Source organism: Talpa occidentalis, unplaced genomic scaffold (assembly GCF_014898055.3).
Source record: "Talpa occidentalis isolate TD23 unplaced genomic scaffold, MPIMG_talOcc4v2.1 talOcc4.18, whole genome shotgun sequence".
In the NCBI taxonomy this organism is placed as follows: Eukaryota; Metazoa; Chordata; class Mammalia; order Eulipotyphla; family Talpidae; genus Talpa; species Talpa occidentalis.
Genome location: NW_023601851.1, coordinates 8,394,365 through 8,414,806, shown reverse-complemented (window position 1 = coordinate 8,414,806; position 20,442 = coordinate 8,394,365). Strand labels below are relative to the sequence as shown.

At 47.0% G+C, this 20,442-nt stretch overlaps 1 long non-coding RNA gene across 1 annotated transcript; it reads left to right on the top strand.

The window, feature by feature from the left end:
- The first annotated feature begins 589 nt into the window (after window positions 1-589).
- Window positions 590-7,553, top strand: LOC119250685 (uncharacterized). The gene is made up of 3 exons (XR_005126377.2): window positions 590-615; window positions 6,665-6,825; window positions 7,074-7,553. It is a non-coding gene; the product is annotated as an uncharacterized LOC119250685 (long non-coding RNA).
- The last annotated feature ends 12,889 nt before the right edge of the window (window positions 7,554-20,442 follow it).

Sequence of the window (20,442 nt, the reverse complement as noted above, 5' to 3'; positions counted from 1 at the left end):
CCGGCGTGTTCTCCAGGCCACATCACTGTGGGCTTCCCGCGGGAGCCCCACAACGCGTGGGCGCCCGTCGCCGCAAGGCCCGCGCCGCTGCGGACTTGGCCTCGGCACCCGCAGCGCCCCGCGTCGTGAAGGACACGCGCGCCCCGTCCAGGGAAAGCGGCCCGCGGGGCCGGGTCATCGCTAAGGACGCGATCCCAAGCGCCCAGTCCCCCCAAGCCCGCAGGACTCGCGGGAGGGGCTCCCCAGGCCCCCCTCCGGGAGAGGAGGCGGCAGACCAGGGGGTGGCGACCGGGCCTCGGGCCGCAAACACGTGCGCTGCGGGAGGGGGCAGCGCGCGGGCCTCCCTTGCCGCGCCGCCCCGGCACCATGCCCGGTCCCTCCCGGGCGCCCTGTCGGCCCCTGGACCACCTCATCACCCCAGAGCTGACGCGCGTCCCGAGGGCCTTGATGGCCCTGACTGGCGCACGGGCTTCAGGGTAATGTAGTTCCCCTCTGGCCGGGGCTGCCTCGTCCTTCTGCGCAGATGCGGCCCCGCCCACGCCCAGTCTGTACCGGAAATCCGGGCTGCAGTTACCTCAGCAGCCGGGGCCTCCACTGGGCGGGCTCGTCTGGGAGGTGTGTGCTGGTGGGCGGCGGGGGCTGAGCTGCGCGGGCCGGGCCTTGCAGGTCGGAGGCGTCTCCTCAGCGTCTCCTCAGGCCGCGGTCCGGGGCGCGCGGGACTGTCCGCGGTCAGGACTAGGCCCGGCGGGAGGAGGCGCCGTCGGGAGCCGGAGGGCAGCGCTGCCGCGGGGGCCGCCGACCGACGTGGGTGCCCGTCGAGGCGGGGGGCGGGGGCGCCTGTCACCGCGGAGAGGCCTGTGCAGCCTCGTGGTGCTGGTCCTGGGGCGGCCTGTTCCCGCCGCGGGGACGCCTGGAGGGCGCCCGGCCCCCCGCACCCAATCTCCCCCCGCCCCCGCTGGGCCGCGCCGCGCCCCCTCAGCCCTCGCCAGGCCCCGCCGCGGCCCCACCGCCCCCCTCAGCCACTTCCGGACAACGCCGCGCCCCCTCAGCCCGCCCCCTAAGGCCCCTCAGGGCCCCGCCGCCACCCTCAGTCGCTGCCCCCTCAGCCCTCGCCAGGCCCCGCGGCGCCCCCTCAACCCCCCACCGGCGCCGCCGCCTGGCGGGGCTTGAGGCCCGTGGCGCCGCGTGTCCGCCGGGTCCGCCATGGCGTCCCAGAGCCGCCTGCTCGAGCCCCGCATGGCCTCGGGAGGCACCTGCTCAGAGTCTGGAGCGCGCCTTTCCCGCGCCGTGCGGCCGGGTCGGTGGAGGGGGGGGCGGGCTGCTGCCGCCGGGGGGCGTGGTCACGGCCCGGCCCGGGAACTGAGCCTCAAGCGCCCATCAGCCCGCGGGCCCAGCCTGCTCCCCCCGCTCGCGGTCGGAAGGAGCCTGCGGCAGCGGCGGGGCACGGCCAGAAGAAGCCGCGGGTTCGCAGCGGCGTGGCCTGGCGGGTAGCCCCGGCCCGGCGCCCCCACAGGCACGGCGCGCGCGTCCTCTGCGGGGCTTTCCTCCTCGGCCGCGGGGCCGCGCGGAGCTCCTGCGGGCGGGCGGGGCGGGGCGGGGCGGGGGCTCGGCCACAGGCTCATTTCTGCGCGGCCCCCGCGGGCCTTGATGGCCTCCCGAGCCAGGCGGAGCGCGCCTGTCCCCGCTGGAAGGCAGAGTCCCCGCCTGCCTCGCGGCCGGGGCTCCCCATGGCCTTCCACCCGCTCGGGGGCTGGCGGGCTGGCGGCCAGCTCGGAGCCGAGGCCACGTGTTTTAAGCCTGGCCTCCCCCGGCTTCCCCTCTTCACCCGCTGCGCGCTGGAGCCCCGCAGTCCCCCTCCAGCAGCTGCGTGTCCCGTCAGGGGAGCCCACGTGTCCGGGATTTTCATAATGAGGAGCCACCTGCCCCTGATGGAGCCCGCTGGGCCTCAGCGCTCCCTGGGCAGCGCCAACTCCAGAGCAACAGACTAAGCTGCGCTCTCAGATCCCAGCTCTGGCTGCTGGCACCTTGCGAGCCTGCGCCCGTGCTCATCTTACTGCACAGCTGAGGAGTATTCCACTGTGTAGATGGCACCTCCTTAACCCACTCTTCCGCTTTTGAGCACGTAGGTTGTTTCCATAACTTGGCTTTTGTAATAGTGCTACAATAAGCAGAAGAGCATCTATATTTCTTCAGATCAGTGCTTTTGCATTATTTGGATACATGCCAAGAAGTGGAATCATTAGATCGTATGACATATCTATTTTGATATTTTGAGAAACCTCTACACTATTTTCCATAGGGGCTGAACCAGTCTGCATTCCCGTCAACAGTGGTGAGGATTTCTGTACATCCTCACCAGCAATTGTTGTTTCTGTTTGTGTTTGTGTGTATGTTTTAATATGGCAATTTTCAGTGAGTTAGGAGGTATCTCATAGTAGTTTTGATTTGTAATTCCCTGAGAGTAAATTATATTGAATCGTGCTTGTAGACTGTTTGTGTGTTGTCTGTGGAGAAGTATCTGTTTAGCTCCACTGTCCATCTTTTGATTGGATTCTTTGTTCTCATTTTGTGTTGTGTGAGTTCTTTGTACATCCTGCATGTAGCCCTCATCAGATATATGATGTGCAAATATTTACTCCCATTCAGTGTGGTATATTTTTGCTTTACTGATAGTGCCTTTTGCTGTACAGAGTCTTTTAGTTTGATGCAGTGAAAATAAAACTGTTTATTTTTGCTTTTATTTTCCTTGCAATTGGAGTTGAATCCCCCAAAGACTTCCCTGAAGCCGCTATTGTGGAATGTTTTGCCTACGTTTTCTTTTTATGTATTTAGTGGATTTTGGTCTTATATCCAAGTCTGTAATCAAACTTTAGTTGGTTTTTGTGCATGGTGTGAGAGATTAGTTTAATTTTTCCGTATGTGACTGTCCAGTCTTCCCAGCACCATTTTTTGAAGAGACTTTCCTTTCTCCATTGCATACAATTGGCTCCTTTATTGTAGATCAACAGTCCATGTCAGTGTGGGTTTATTTTGTGGCTCTCAATTCTCTTCCATTGGTCTTTGTGTCTGTGTGATTATTATGGACTTGCAGTCTGGAAGTGTGACACCTCTATACTCCTTTTTGTCAAAATTACTTCAGCCATTCAGGGTCTTTTATGGTTCCATATAAATTTCAGTAATATTTCATGTATTTCTTTAAAGAATTCGGATAGAATTTTGATAGGGATTGCATTGAGCCTGTAAATTTCTTTGGGTAAGATGGACGTATTCACTGTGTTAATTCTTCCCATCCACGAGCATGGACTTTCTTTCCATTTCATCGTGTCTTCTATTTCTTTTAGCAATGGCTTGTAGTTTTCATTGAATAGATCTTTCACCTCCTTTGTTCACTTTTTTCATAGGTACTTAATACTTTTTGATGCTAATGTAAATGGTGTTGTTTTCTTGATTTGTTGGTCTTCTAGTTTATTCACACATAGGAGTGTAACAGCCTTTTGTATAATGATTTTGTGGTCTGCCACTTTACTCTGTTGATTTATTGTTTCTAATACTTTTTTAGTAGGGGCTAACAGGTTTTCTGTAGCTCTGTAGTAATACCATCTTGAAGTAGTCATGTTTTTACTACTTTTCCAATTTGGATTCCTTTTCTATGACTCTTGCCTAATTGCTCCAGCTCAGCTGTCTGATACTATATTGAACGGTAGTGGTGAGAGAAATCATCACTGGCATGTACCTGATCTTACATGAAAAGCTTTAGGAGCTTCTCACCATTGAGTATGATGCTAGCTATCGGTTTATCATATATGGTCTTTATTATATTCCTTCTAATCCTGTTTCACTAAGTACATATCATAAGTAGGTACCAAATCTTGTCAAATGCCTTCTCTGCATCTGTTCATATGATCATATGAATTTTATCTTTCCTTTAATGACATTGATGGATGTATGTTGAACCATCCTCATATTCCAGGAATAAATTCCATTCAACTTAGCCATGATGTATGATCCTCTTGATATTTTGTTGAATTTGGTTTGCTAAGATTTTGTTGAGGACCTCTGCATCTGTGTTCATTGGCCATCTCAGCCTGTGGTTTAGTCCTTTCGTCCCTATGCTCATGCTGCTTGGGTGAAATGTGACGTGTGGTCACTTGATGCAGTGGGATGGCTGCTGGGTTTAGGAGCTTCGTTTTGGTGGTATGTGCTGTCTGTTGGCATTTCTCTCAGCTGATCTCTATAAAAAGGTGCATAGGTGTGCTGTTTGATGTTACATTTTTTTGGGCAACTGTTACAAAATTAATAAATGTTTATGAAATTGATAACAGCTATTGAGGCTTAATATGGCAGATATAAAATGTGGGTATCCGCTTTGGCCCACTGAATGTAGTCCCAATTCACTATGTGTAAATCTCACCAATTTATAATTAAGTTGCCGTCAAATCCAGTGACTAGTCCCTGGTTCTCTAGTCTGCCTTAATTGAACCTTCTGCTGTTTATGTCAATACCACTCGTGCTCTGAAAATTCCTGCTTTTTGCTTCTGTCACTGCCTCTCTGGTGATTTCTTCTCTTTCCCCTGAATGCTTGTGTTTTTTCTCATAAATGTCATCCATCCATGTGTTCAGTTCTGTGCCCCGTTCTTCATACTTCAGTTCTCTCTGAGTCAGCCCCTGTGATTTGACTGTCCCTACTGTTTCCATCCTGCTTGGACCTCTTCCCAGGGGTTTACAGCATTGATTGAATCCTTCTTGAATTTTTTTTTTTGTAGCTGACCACAGCACTTCAAATCCCCTTTTTTTGTAGCTCACCACAGCACTTCAAATCCCCTTTTTTTCTCATACACACGGTTTTATTTCCTGCCAGCCAGTGACTTAAAAATGAAGTGAAAACAGGGCCTCCCTGGTGGCACAAGGGATTGAGACACAACCTATGAAGCTCTCTACAGCCACTGCAGTACGAGTTCAATCCCCGGCCAGGTAGCTACCCACAGTACAGTACAGCCGACCTCTCCTGCCTCGCCTGTTGCTCCCCTCAGCAGTGCATTTCAGTGGATCTGCCTGATCTGCTCCCCACTCTGTCTCTGGTGAATCTTCTCACTCCTGTAACACTGGCCTACTCCCCAGCTCTTGTGTGCATAAATAAATAAATGTTTAAAAAAATCATAATTTGTTATACCCAATACTTGGAAAACCATAGTGAATCACAATTACCAGGCTATAAAAGTAATATATACAAGTCCTCCATACATGAAAACACTCAGCCATGGGATACTGGCTGTGTTATAGCAATGGTAGGTCTAGTTTCTGAGTCTTGCATGCACAAGGAGTCGCCAGAGTTAGGGCCTAGAGTGCTGGCACTTGCAGGACATCAGTAGTGTGCCAGCCCCTGTCACCTAGGGACAATGTGTGACGTGCAGGCCTGCATCAGGCAGGACATTCACCCTACAGACAGCCAAGTATTACCCAGTTCCATTCCTCCTCCCCCACTGCCCATTGTGTTAGGGTTAGTGCTGTGTTCTATATGCCTACAAGTCTGCTACCACAGTATATGTAACGCTGTCCCTCTGCTTTGTTCTCTGACTTTCCCTTATGCATTTTCCCATTCTCCTGTTAGGGGATGACTGTTAAACTACAAATTCCACCATGTAACTTACATACTTTTTTTTTTTAGATTTTTATTTATTTATGCATAGAGAACTGGAGTTTAGGCCAGAGATGTGGGGGGGGGGTGAGAGGATTCACCAGAGATAAGAGTGGGGAGCAGAACAGGCAGATTCCCTGCAATACACTACTGAGGGGAGCAGTGGTCGAGATAGGAGAGGTCTGCTGTGCCATGTGGGTCAACTCCATGCCTGGGAATTGAACTCAAGCCACAGTAGCTGGTGATAGCTTTAAAGCACTGAGACTTTAACCCCTGCACCACCAGGGAGGGCCTGTAATTTACCTATTTGTATTCCCTTGTTATTTACACCCTGTGGTTTAGGAAAGTGTTTTGCTCACTTGGGAGTGAAAATAAGCCTTTAGGTAATTAGGATGTATGAAAACTTTAAATAGGTTATTAGAGACATGTTGATCACCTAAGACTTTTATTGCCAGAATCAGGTTGTATCTGGAAATGCAAACTAACTTCATATTCAGTCTTTCTCCTATCTCACCTCACAAGCTAGGAGCACTTTAATTTGCTAACTGCTCTTTATTTCCTCACATCTTGATTTCTGCTACTGCCTCATATTCATGAGAACATGTAGTTTATGAAATTGCTAAACATCTTTGGATGTTCAGTGAAGTACAACCTGAAAACAGATAGTGTTGTTTCCCGCCCCTCCCCACTCCTTTTTTAACACCAGGCTACACTAAACTTGTTTTTCTCATAGTTGCTTTAGGACATTATTCCAGATGTATGTCTAGGCTTAAGTCAGCAATCTAGATTATAAGCTTCTTTGAGGACTAGGTTTTTGTTCATTCTTTCATCCTTAGCATGAAGGACATTTCCAGATTCATAAGGAAAACTAAAAAAGTACTTCTAAGAACTAATGAGTTAAGACAAGTGGGGTAATTCTACTGTGGAATCACTTTTGTACTATATAGAGTACCAGTGATGGCTGCTTCCTACACAAGATAAAAACATAAAAAATTGAGCTCCCAGTCATGTCCTATGCTTCTTACATAGGCTGATGCCTTGAATTGAGAAATGTTCATTGCAGAAGATGTTGTTATTTGAGGATGTGGCTGTGGTTTTCACCTGGGAGGAGTGGCAGGACCTAGATGATGCTCAGCGGACTCTCTACAGGGATGTGATGCTGGAGACCTACAACAGCCTGTTGTCCATGCGTAAGTGAAACTGCCCTGTAATAAACAAGTGAAAGCACTGTTTTATCTTCATTGATAAATGTACAGCTGTTTATAAAATTAATGTTATTTAGTTCAAGATGGCAAACCTGGAAGGTAAGGGTATTCACCCCTGTCTGAGAGCCACACCAGCCTTTCATTGCTCAGCTCTTAAAGCTGTGCAGTTCTTGTCTTCAAAGACTGAGACAAAAGCAGTTCTCTCTAAAGTCAACATTTTCTCTTTTCAACAGGGTTTTGTGTTAGCAAACCTGAGTTCATCATCAGATTGGAGCAGGGAGCAGAGCCATGGACTGTCAAGGAACCCTCAAACCAGAGCCTCTTAGGCCAGTCACTGCATACTAGGAAGGGAGGCTGGGAGGAGGAGAGCCCAGGACTTCTAAGCCCTAATGAGCTATTTTTCCCCATATCCAGACCTTAGAATGGTTGGTCTCTGTGTATATAATTTGTTTATTATTTGCTCTCCAAATATGGCTCCCTAATTAATCTTCCCCTACTTTTATAATGGTTGTAAGTATCCTTCGAGTAACTGGTGTGCAATCGCTAACTACCTTCCTCTAGAAATGTTTTTTGGTTTATCAATCTCTGGAGTCTCATTTTTACTCCATTCTTAGGGACTGTCCTTCCAGGCATTTACTCATACATTGGTTTATTCTTTCAACATGTTTAATGGTAAGTTGTGTGGATAACAACAGTAATCAAAGGAATGTGTCCACCCCCCCTTTTTTAAGATTTATTTATTTATTTATTTATTTATTTATTTATTTATTTATATAAGCACTGGGTACAGTCAGAAGCGTGGGAGGGTGAAAGGATTCACCAGAGCCAGAGCAGGGAGCAGAACAGGCAGAAAGACCAAAGCACACTGCTGAGGGGAGCAGCGGGTGGCAGGAGAGGTCTGCGTGCCATGTGGGACCCTCACCCAGTGGCCGGGGATCGATCCGGCGCTGCGGAGGCTGTGGGCAGCGTCACAGCCCAGCGCTCAACCGCTGTGCCACCAGGGAGGCCTCGCCCACCTTTTTTAATGGAGTTTATTTTCTGTGAGAAAGGGAGAGGAAGCAAATACACATTAATTAGATAAATGCCACAGTATGGCCAGCATGAGTGAAAACGGACAGTATTATTTTAGAATGTGGGTTCAGAAGGGACTTTCGCAAAGACTGTTTACATTGTAGGGTATAAGGTTGAGATGACTTGCATGTGCAATCTGGAGTAGAGGTTGGATATCACTATTGGTGGTGCAGATTAGGAATTTGTTAACTCAAATCTTGTCGGTTCCAAAGCCACTGAACCAAGAATTTCAGGTTGTGGGAACAGGGGCCTTGGAATCAGGGACTGAAGTTGTGCCCTGATATTGAACGGGTTGCCTGACTGTGGGTCCTCACCCAGCACGCTTACAAGGGACTTATTAATACTCCACTACAGGCATACATAAAAGGTTAATAAAAGGTTTATTTACAAGGGAAAAGGAAATAAGGAAAATGTATAACTCAGGAAGAAAATAGGGAAATATAGTCTTTAATGCGTCTTACCCGATCCACCAACCTGGAAAACCAAACAGCACTCTCCGAGCTGGTCGGACGCTGTGAGCTGGCGGAGAGTCAAAATGGAGGACCCCTCCAAAGCCCACGTGTCTGGCTTTATACCAACCTAACTTCTTAACCCATTCCTCAGGTCCCAACCACCTTCCCTTTGGTGGTGATGGGATTTGGAGTTCCCTGTGTCTTTGGCTTTAGCCTGGGGTGGGGGTGGAGTCCACAAAGCCTGTATGGAATTAGCTTTAGAACATCCTTTTCCCCCTAACAATGTCACCTTCTTTTTGGAAATAGTTGGGAGAAAAACGAAAACCAAGAAAAGAAACAATGGACTCCGATTTAAGTTTAACTAGGATGCAGTGAAATTCTAAAATATAAGCTAAAATCTTCAGATGCAGTGAATTTCAACTAGGAACATGTGCTGAGAAGTGGAGTTCTAATACTAGGAATCTTAGTATCAGAGGAATGTGGGAAAAGTTTTTTTTCAAAGATGTTGAGTATACCCTTAAGTTGCAAAACCTAAATGCTTTAGATCATCAGGGAAGGGTTGCACAATGTGATGAGCCGATTTTCTGTACCTACTATGGTTCTGAGAAGCCACTGGTATACGGTTTAGTTAGAGTTTCACAGACAATTGAATGTGTCTTAGAGAAGGAAGAGGATATGCCTTTGAGAAATCCCCCAGATGCCTGTACATGTTCCCTAAAGAGAAATAAACACTAAGCAAATGTAGATGCAAAGTCTTTGTCCTGGACCAAAGTCCTGCTTAAGTGACAGAAATGGCTCTCCTTAAGCCTAGTAAGTAGGTGATCAGGATGATCATGCCATTTACAAAGAATGTTCTGATTGTACTGAAAAGACCTGCTCAAGATGCACAGTTACAAGAGAAAATATATAGAAGGAATAGGATAAATAAATGCTAGGTGGAAAGCTCTCAGTCAAAATCTCTACCTACAGTGTAAGTCAGTATGTTGACCAAGTATACCCTTATGAATTTAAAAAGTAAGATACTAAATCAATGTTTTTCATACCTTTTCCATCAATGTGTTTGACATTAGAAAATTTATTAATGTAATTTCATACCTTCATTTATTATGTAAAAGAATCATTTGCATCATAATATTAATGCCTTTTTTGGAATTAAAAAATCTTGTCCTCGTGTGGGAAGAAACTCCTTTACCTTTATATCAGAAATGCTTAGATGCCTAGATGTTGTTTATGGAATGGTTATTTTTATCTCATTTTAGATGTCCATACTATGGATGACCTGATTAAGACCAACCAGGAAAACCAGGGCAGGCATGTGTGGCAAGTTATAATCGCCAATGGCAAAACATCAAGTAAGGAAATAATTGACTTAGGAAAAACACTTAATTTGCATCCAATGTATAATTGAATTTGAGTATAAATAATGGCATTCATTCAGGAATGATGCCTGTAGAGTTTCATACTTGGAAGAACATGTTCTTCCCTGGTGAGCCTGATGAGATGCATGCAATAGAGAAAATTGAGAGGCCTAGTGTAACTAGAAAATGCCCTGGATATCCCGAGTATCCTATTCTTCATGGTATGATTCAAACTTTGCAGCAACCTTTGGAATTTAGTGGAGAAGGGAGAGACATCAACAAAGAAACAATATATTTTTTTACCCATAGAAGGGATTTGATGGGAGAGAATGCCTTTCAATATAAGTGTAGGAAAGGCTGTTATATGTCAGCTCTCATTGCCCAAGGTAGAGCTCAGGTCGGGCAGATATACTATGCATGTAATGAATGGGAATCATCCTTTTTTGAGAAACCAACACATTTGAATCTTCATAAAGATTTTGAATACTACAAATGTAATCAAAGTGGGGATTATTTTGGAACAAAATTAAACCTTACTCAGCTTCAGGAAGTACCACTAGGTGAGAAAGTTTTTGACTATAATATATGTGGGAAAACATTTTATAAATTATCTTTCCTTACTCAACATGAGAAAATACAAGCAGCTGATAAACTTATGAATTAGGGAAAATGTCCGATAATTCAACCCTCAAAAGATGTCAGAGAACTTGGACTGGAGAGACACCCTTAGTGTTTAAGCAGTGTCAGAAAACTTATTTCTGGAAGTCAGGTCTTACTGAACATCAGCTGTCTCAAACCATGGAGATGATTATGAATGTAAAGATTGTAGGAAAACTTTCTGTCAGAAGTCAGCCCTTATTGTACAACAAAAACTCACACAGGAGAGAAATCTTATGAATGCAGGCAGTGTATGAAATCTTTTCACTGGAAATCAGCCCTCAGTAAACATCAGAAAACTCATACAGGAGAGAAACCTTACAAATGTCGTGAGTGTAGGAAAACTTTTTATTGGAAGTCAGCCCTCACTATTCATCAGAGCAATTCTCCTGCACTGTTGGTGGGAGTGCAAACTGGTCCAACCACTATGGAGAGCTGTGTGGAGATTTCAGGACCTACTAAACATAGAGCTTCCATATGATCCAGCAATTCCACTCCTAGGTATTTACCCAAAGGACACAGAAACATCAATTCCAAAGAACACCTGCACCCCTATGTTTATAGCAGCACTATTTACAATAGCTAAGCTTTGAAAACAACCCAAATGCCCCAAAATAGATGACTGGATCAAGAAGATGCGGTACATATATGCCATGGACTATTACTCAGCATTCAAAAAAGATAAACACATGCCATTTGCAGCAACATGCATGGCGCTGGAAGGGATCATGCTCAGCAAAATAAGCCAGAAAGAAAAAGAAAAATACCGGATGGTCTCACTCATAGCAGGAATCTAGAAAACTTAAATAAGGGACCAGGAAAATGAATAACTATAAGAAAGTTTTTTTAAGAAAGTAAAAATCAAAATCAACAAAATAATATGAACCAGAGACACTTTTTTGGGGGTGGGGGACGGGAGGGGAGGGATGGGGTCAGAATGGGGGGGTTGCAATTGTATGGGGGAATATAAAAATAAAATTTATTATTTAAAAAAAAAAAAAACAGAAAATAAATAAATAAAATGGCAATGAGGGACACACTCCCTGTGCGCCCTGTCTGCACCGGCGGTGGGTTCCCGCTCCCCCTCTGGGCTCGGACTTCAGGCCACAAGGGGCCTGGTGTGGGCAAACTTCCCAGCTCACCTCTAGCTCCTCCGGGAGCCTTCTGCTGGTTTCAGACAGTCTTTACTGAAGAAATGTCCCTGTTCTACAATGGTGATGCAGGATGCACTCCCTGCTTGCCCGGTCTGCCCCTGCTGTAGTTTCCTGCTCCCCCTCTGAGCTGGGACTGCAGTCCAAAAGCAGTCTGGCATGGTCAAACTTCCCAGCTCACCTCTGGCCCTCAGGGAACCTTCTGCTGGTTTCAGACAGTCTTTCCTGAAGAAATGTCTCTGTTCTAAACTGGCGATGAGGGACAAACTCCCTGCACACCCAGTCTGCCCCAGCTGTGGGTGCCTGCTACCACACTGAGCTGGGACTGCAGGCCACAAGGGGCCTGGCGTGGGCGAAATTCCCAGCTCATCTCTGACTACTCCGGTGGCCTTCTGCCAGTTTCAAGCAGCCTTTATTGAAGAAAGGTCCCTGTCCTAAAAAGGCAATGCAGGTATGTAATCCTCTGAGCATTCGGTCTGTCCCAGCCGTGTGTGCCCGCTCCCCTCTGGGCTCAGACTGCTGGCCAGAAGGGGCTTGGTGTGGGCGAACTTCCCAGCTCACCTCTGGCCCCTTCGGGAGCCTTCTGCTGGTTTCAAGCAGTCTTTACTGAAGAAAGGTCCCTATTCTAAAATGCAATTTGGAGACAGGCACACTCTTCCGCGCACCTGGTCTGCCCTGGCCAGGGGTGCCCGCTCCCCCTCTGGGTTAGGACTGCTGGTCAGAAGGGGCCTGGCGTGGGCGAACTTCCCAGCTCACCACTGGCTCCTCCAGGAGCCTTCTGCTTGTTTCAGGCAGTCTTTACTGAAGAAAGGTCCCTATTCTATGGGGTGTTGGTGATTTTTTCTCTGGTCACTAGGTGGCGCCAGAGATCTCTCCTAGTGTCCTTGGGAAGCTGTTTTTTTTTCACCCCGTGGGATGGGGAACAGAGTGGGAGTGGTGGGGAAAGCCTCAACGGCTTTAGTGTGCTGTGTCTGCCTTGTGCCCCACCGTCGTGGGGAACCCATGCCCCGAATTCTGTGCCCCGGGTCTTAGTTCCAAAGCCCTCAGGTCCAGGACGCAGGCTGTTGCCCAGTTCAGTGTCCGCAGAAATGGCGCCTTTTGCACACTGCTCCCGTGTCCAGGCGCCTGGTTTCTGATTACTCAGTGAGGGATATTCACCTCAGTGAGGGCCCCTGCGCATCTCCCCACAAGCCTAGTTCACAGGCGCGGGGTCCTGGGCAGCCGCGATCTGCATTTGCTTTTCATGTGCGCCACTTTCCCGCACAAGCTTACCGGCTGGCTTGGGGCTGTGTGTAGGTCTCTGGGAGTCTTTGTTTTTCTCTAATGGGCCTGGAGCCATTTGCTCACCTCCATGGTGAATCCTGCAGGGTTCTCCACAGCTCCAGTTTACGGTTGTGGTGGCTGAAATAGTTCCTTTCCACTCACAGTCCTGCTTGATGCGTAGTTTGTTCTTGTTGTTTGTTTTAGTTTTTTGTTTTTTTTTGTTTGTTGGTTTTTCCTCCTTTCTGTTGGTCAGAGAGTGTTGACTTTGTGGTTGGGGGAGGGTAGCAAGGTTCTGAGCTTTCCTCCCTTCTAGTCCTCTTTTATGGCAACTTTCTTCTTCGGGTAGTTTGCTGGAGTCATCCGTTTATCTTCCGTGTCACAGTTCTCACTGGGACCTGCCACTTTTCCTCCCTATTAACTTTTATTTTTAATGGGAGATCTTACTCGCAGTGTTTCCTCACCGCCATGTTGATCCTCCCCCCGAGCTGCATTCTTTTGCATGTTGCAATCCAGTTTCCCCAGCACCATTTATGGAAGAGGCTATTCTTGTTCCAATGTATAGTCTTAGCTCCTGTGTCATATGTTAGTTCACCATTGGTCTCTGTGTCTGTTTTTGTTCCAATAATGTTTTTATTATAATAGCTTTGTAGTATTCTTTGATGTCTGGGAGTGTAATACCTTGTGGGTCTGCTACTCCTAAACAGATTGTTTTTATCACCTATAGATATAAGCAAGGTCAAGATGGCCCGGTCAGTTATGTGCAGAGCCCAACCCTTCAAGGTGCCCTTTCAAATCAAACAAGAGCACAAAGCTGGATCACGCTGGGAAGGCTATGCATCTGTGTGACGGGGAACACCCAGGGGGCTGAGGACCAAGGTATAACATGTACTTTTGACTTATGCATCATCAAGGTATGACCAGGAACGCCCGGGGGTGTGGAGGACCAATGTAAAACAAAGGACCCCAGAAGCTGATCAGTGAAAGCCTTGTTGATAAGATTAGAACCATGGCTGGAGATTAGGGTGTGATCTCAAAGACAATACCGAGAGTCTTCCAGCAGATGAGAAGTGCCTGGAAGACAGATTCACAATCCCTGATCTTCTACATTCTTCCCATTTCTTTCATCTCCTATCCCTTAATCTCCTTCCCCTTTCTTTTTGCTCCTCGCCCTTATAACTAATGCTGTGAATCAATAAAATGGCCAGGATCGTGCTCTTCAGCAACATTCTGCATTATGTAGCCTGCTCCATGACTCTGGTTTCTTTATCAGTGTGGTGTTGCCAACACAACCATACCTCCTTCCCCCACCCCTGCTTTTAGTCAGAAGAACTTTCGCTACTAGAGGTTTTTGTGATCCTGTTAGGGGAAAGGATTCCTGAGCTAATCCCATACAGGCTTTGTGGACTCCACTCCCACTCCAGACTAAAACCATCAAGACATTGGTAAAGACAAATCCCGTCACCACCAAAGGGAAGGTGGCTGGGACCTGAGGGTGGAGTTAAGCAGTCAGGTTGGATATAAAAAACAAACACGTAGGCCTTGGGCTGGCACGCTGTTGCTTGCCTCCTGGCTTCATGGCTCCTGGCTTGCAGCCAGCTCTCAGAGTGCCATTTGGGATTCCAGATCGGTGGATCGGGTAGGACTCATTTAAAACTTTTTCTCCCACTTTTCTCCCTGAGCTGTACATTTCCTCACTTGCCCTTCCCTTGTAAATAAACCTTTCATTAACCTTTCACATGTGCCTGCAGTAGAGCATTGATTAGTCCTTTTAAGCGCATGGGTGAGGACCCACAGTCAGCCACCCCCGTTTTGTATCGGGGCTGCCCTATAAAAATCCCATACGAATTTGAGCCATATTGGTTCCATTTCATTGAAGAACACCATTGTGATTTGTATTGGAATTGCATTGAAACTGTAAATTGCATATAAATAGGAAGTCCCATCTAGGTATGTTACTTTTTTCCAATTATGGAACATTCATAAAACAGAGTGTTAATAAAAAATGTAGGTGTTATTTTCTGTAATTTCTAAAAAGGTGTTATTTTTATAACTTCTAAAACAAAGTAGGTCTGTTCTTTAGAGATGAAGAAAGAATGTTTCAGATTGAAAGGCAAAGGCAGTTTATCATATAATAGATGACCAGTTATTGATTGTATAATATTAGGATATACTTCCACTTTTACACTGATGGAACACTAAGTAAGATCGTCCTTTTGTTATCTGCTTCATGGTGCCACCACAGAAAATGTTGCACTTAAGTGACTTAATTGTATGCTTTATAAAGGAATCAAGGAGAGGAATTAAGTCAGGAAATTCAAAACGTGAAACTGAAAAGATGAAATTGATAATAAAGGTAGAACTGTTACAGGGCAACCCTGAAATAAAATGGGTCGCTGACTGTGGGCCCTCATCCATGCATACTTAAAAGGGACTTATTAATACTCTACTACAGGCACATACAAAGGTTAATGAAAGGTTTATTTACAAGGGAAGGGGAAATGAGGAAATGTACAACTCAGGGAGAAAAGTGGGAGATAAAGTCTTAAATGTGTCCTACCTGTTCCTCCAACTCAGAAACCCAATGGCACACTGCAAGCTGACAGAGAGCCAGGAGCTGTGAAGCCAAGAGGAGCCCCCCAAGGCCCACATGTCTGGTTTTCTACCAAACCTGGCTGAATAACTCCACCCTCAGGTCCCAGCAACCCTTTTGGTGATGATGGGATTTGTCTTTCCCACTATCTTAATGGCTTTGGTCTGGAGTGGGGGTGGAGTCCACAAAGCCTGTATGGATTAGCTCAGTACATCCTTTCCCCCTAACAATTGGGTAGTTCACCATTGGTGTCTGTGTCTGTTTTTGTTCTAATACTGTTTTCATTATAACAGCTTTGTAGTATTCTTTGATGTCTGGGAATGTAATACCTTGTGGGTCTGCTACTCCTAAGTGGATTGTTTGGCGACCATTTTGTCACCTATAGTTCTAAGCAAGGTCAAGATGGCGGGTCAGTTAGGTGCATAGCCCAACCCTTCAAGGTGCCCTTTCAAATCAAAGAAGAGCACAAAGCTAGATCATACTGGGAAGACTATGCATCGCGAGGTATACCTGGAACACCTGAGGACCTGAGGACCAGTGCATAACAAAGGACCCCAGAAGCTGATCAGTGAAGCCTTGTTAATAAAATTAGAAACATGGCTGGGGATTAGGGTGTGACCTCAATGACAATACCGAGTCATCCAGCAGATGAGAAGTGCCAGGAGGGCAGACTCACAATCCCTGATCTTATACATTCTTCCCCTTTCTTTGATCTCCTATCCCTTAATCTCCTTCCCCTTTTCTTTTGCTCCTCGCCCTTATAACCCATGCTGTGGATCAATAAGAAGACCAGGATCTTGTGCTTCAGCAGCATCCTGCATTATGTAGCCAGCTCCACGACTCCCAACTCCCGTTTCTTTATCAGCGTGGTGTTGCCCAACACAACAATAGCTCCTTTCTCCTCCACCCTTTTAGTCAGAAGAACTTTCGCTACTAGAGGTTTCTGTGATCCCATATGAATTTGAGCCCTATTGGTTCCATTTCATTGAAGAACATCATTGTGATTTGTATTGGAATTGCATTGAATCTGTAAATTGCATACAAATAGGAAGTCACATCTAGGTTTGTTACGTTTTTCAATTATGGAACATTCATAAAACGAGTGTTAATAAAAAATGTAGGTGTTATTTTCTTTAATTTCTAAAAAGGTATTGTTTTCTATGATTTCTAAAACAGACAAAATAGGTCTGTTCTCTAGAGATGAAGAAAGAATGTTTCAGATGGAAAGGCAATGGCATTTTATCATAGAATTATGACCACTTATTGATCATATAATATTAGGATATTAATCCACCTTTCTGCTTATGGAACACTCAGTAAGATCATCCCTTTGTCATCTGCTTCATGGTGCCACCAGAGAAAATGTTGCACTTAAGTGACTTACTTGCATGCTTTATAAAGGAATCGAGGAGAGGAATTAAGTCAGGAAATTCAAAACGTGAAACTGGAAAACATGAAGTTGATAATGAAGTTAGAGCCACGTCTCTGATCACGTGTGTCTGTAAAATCCACAATCCTCGACTGTGGGCTGGTCACCCGCCACTGGACAAGGCAGGGCCAGACCCACTGATCCGTGGATGGTCCTTTCTGAAGCTGGGCCTGGGGTCTGAATGTGTAGCTTGCTGCTGTTTTGGGTGGTTTGATTCACGTCCTCCTATCTTTGCCTCCCTGGGGAGAGGAAAGGGAGGAAACAGATGTTTCCTGAGGGCTGTCTGTAGTCCTTCCCTCGGTCCTCGCTGCCCTCACAAGTCAACCTGTTTGTCACGTCATTTATTTACAGCCTCAAAAATATCTTCAGTGGCTCCCACTGTCCGCGCTCAGGCTAAAGTCCAAGCCTCCAGACAAGCTTACGAGAGTCTTGCCATCTGCTCCTGCTGTCTCAGGCCCACAGCCCCTCTCTGACAACCTCCTTCTCTCCAGCTTCCCCATTTACCTGACCGAGTCCATGTCAAGGCTCATTCCGCAGCAGCCCTGCTGGTCGCCCCCTCGGCCAGGAGCATGTCAGGTGTCCCTTCCAGGGAAGGCTGTGGCGTCTCAAGCACCTGTCACAATTCTTGTGGGTCTGTGAGGTTCCCTGTGCTCCCGATTGCTCCTGAGGGTGCTCTGAGCTGTGGGCTCAGCTCAGCCTGTGTCGTCATCCAGCAGACAGTGGTCGCTCAGCAACAACAGGTGAAGGGGTCGTGTCTGCCACTCAAGTCAAAGGGATACTTTCCTTTGTACAGATATGGAAATGGAGGCTCAGGTATTAGAGGAAAAAACTATCTTCCACGCCCCCGGGCCTGTCTGATGAGCGTAGAACCTTCCATTTTTCAGAGGAGGTGGTTTCTGGGCTCTGGCCTGTTGGCTCCTCTCTCCCCTACTGGGTGCTGGCAGAGGCGCGGCCCTGGTGCCTGCTGCGGGGAGGTGCTGGGGCAGCACTGTCCGCCTCTCTCTCAGCAGTCAGGGGCCTCCTGGAATGACACTGCCAGGCTGGCGCTCATCCCTCGTAGGCAGTGAGGAGAGGGTGCGGTTGTCGTGCCCCCAGGGTGGGGCTTCCGGCCACAGGGAGGGTGCAGGGGCTCAGAGAGTCTGTGCAGCTTCTGTCCCAGGCGGTGACCATTTCCAGTGGGACCGGGGTATGGTGGACACTGCTGCAGGGCGAGCTGCAGGGTGGAGCGCAGTGCATTTTTACCTTGTTCCGTTGGGTCCTCCGCTCAGAGCGCTCAGAGCTCAGCTTCATGTGCTGGTGGGTCTCCTGGCACCACCCCCTCCACAGTGCGGGTTCTGACCGAGTGGGCTGCTCAGAAGTGATCCCGGACCTCTGTGCTCCATGCCCACAACGCAACCTGCCAGTGCCTGGCGGATTTCCACATCCAGTCCTCCCTCCCTGGGGTCCTCCCGGCTGGTGCCCCCCACTCTGCCATCAGCCGCCCACAGGAGATGCTCCTCACTCTCCCTCTCTGTGGGCTTCCCTTCTGCTCAGATGGAAGCACAGAGCATGCCTCCCCGCTGGGTCCTGCAGGAACAGTTCCCTGCCCTCACCCTGCCGGCCCCACTCCCTCCTTAACCGTCCTTCCCCCACCTGTAGGCCCAGGCCGGGACTTCACTCCAAGTCTTACGGCAGCCTGGATGGAGAGGACGGGACTCATGTGGCGACACCCACCTGATGGTCCCGCTGCATCATGACAGTGTGGAAATTCAAAGTGAGATAGAGGTAAATAGCCCACATTTCCTCGAAGATGGTGACAATGTAAAAATTGTAAGATGAATGAGGAAGGCTCGAGTGTCCTTCACGTCTGGGATGGAAATGTTGGTGAGGATGTCCATTTTGTGGTGCCTGTGTGCAATTCCATTTCAACATTGCTCAAATGGGTTGAGACCAGAACATCTGTTGCCATTGTTGCTGCCTTGAAAGTCACCATGTCAGAAACAATAAAGGTCACAGATAGACATGGCAATACCCTTCTGCTCTGTGTCAGTGGCTTTCTTCCAATGACAGTGGATAAAATTCATTTAAAGGGTACCTTTTTAGCCAAAAATAAAATCCCTTTTTAAAAAATGGGAGTTAAATATTGTTCGCATTCTTTCATTCCTTGATGCCTCTTACTATTCCCAGTTGTTGTTTTTTTTTTTTTTCCTTTTCCTTGAGCCTTAGCACCCTTTCATTTATGGAACTTCTGATCATGTATGGTTTACAAGATTACCCAGAAATAAAACCACTTTTGAATTACCAAAAAAGAATCTATATAAATTTTGACACCACCATATTTGTCAATGATGGAACCTCTGCTGAAATAATCAGGTTTTCATTTCTAGGATGAGACAGAAAATGAATGTGTTCTGTTTGGCAGGACACTAGATTTATATCGATCTATGACAGTTGACTTGGAATACAGGATTTTCATTCTATTGTCTTCTCTATTTCTTTTTGCAAAGACAATGAACTAGGAATATAGGATTAGAAATGATACCCCTGGATGTAGATTCTGAGGACAAGATAGGCCTTTGAGGATAAATACTGTAGAAAGGAGTATTGAGGAGAATTATCTGAGGAGATATGACATGTTGGGAAGCAGATTCTGAGGAGATGACAGGCCTCTAAGGAGAAAAAATCTGAAACTGAGAAGAAATACTGTAGTAAAGAGTGTTGAGGAAAATATCAAGTGAGAAATGACACGTTGGGAAGCACAGACTGAGGAGAAGACAGGCCTCTGAGGAGAAAATAGTGAGGAGAAATACAGCAGTAAGGAGTGTTGAGGAGTAATATCTAAGAGAAATGACACATTGGGAAGCACATTCTGAGGAGAAGAATGATCTCTAAAGAGAAAATCTGAGGAGAAATACTGTAGTAAGGACTGTTGAGGAGAAATATCTGAGGAGAAATGACCCCTGGCAAGCAGATTCTGAGGAGAGGGCAGGACTCTGAGGAGAAAAAAAGTGAAGATAAATACTGTAGTTAGTAGGAGTGTAGAGGAGAAATATCTGATGATAAATGACACGTTGGGAAGCAGGTTCTCAGGAGAAGACAGGCCTATGAAGAGAAAATCTGAGGAGAAATACTGTAGTAAGGACTGTTGAGGAGAAATATCTGAGGAGAAATGACACATTGGGAGCACATTCTGAGGAGAAGACAGGCCTCTGAGGAGAAAGAACTGAAGAGAAATACTGCAGTAAGGAGTGTTGAGGAGGAATGTCTGAGGAGAAATGGCACATTGGGAAGCACATTCTGAGGAGAAGACAGGCCTCTGAGGAGAAAAAAATGAAGAGAAATACTGTAGTTAGGAGTGTAGAGGAGAAATATCTGATGATAAATGACACGTTGGGAAGCAGATTCTGAGGAGAAGACAGGCCTCTGAAGAGAAAATCTGAGGAGAAATACTGTAGTAAGGACTGTTGAAGAGAAATATCTGAGGAGAAATGACCCCCTGGGAAGCAGATTCTGAGGAGAAGACAGGCCTCTGAGGAGAAAAAACTGAAGAGAAATACTGTAGTTAAGAGTGTTGAGGAGAGGGCCTCCCCGGTGTTGCAGCGGTTGAGCGCTGGGTTGCGAAGCTGCCCATAGCCTCTGCAGCACCGTTTTC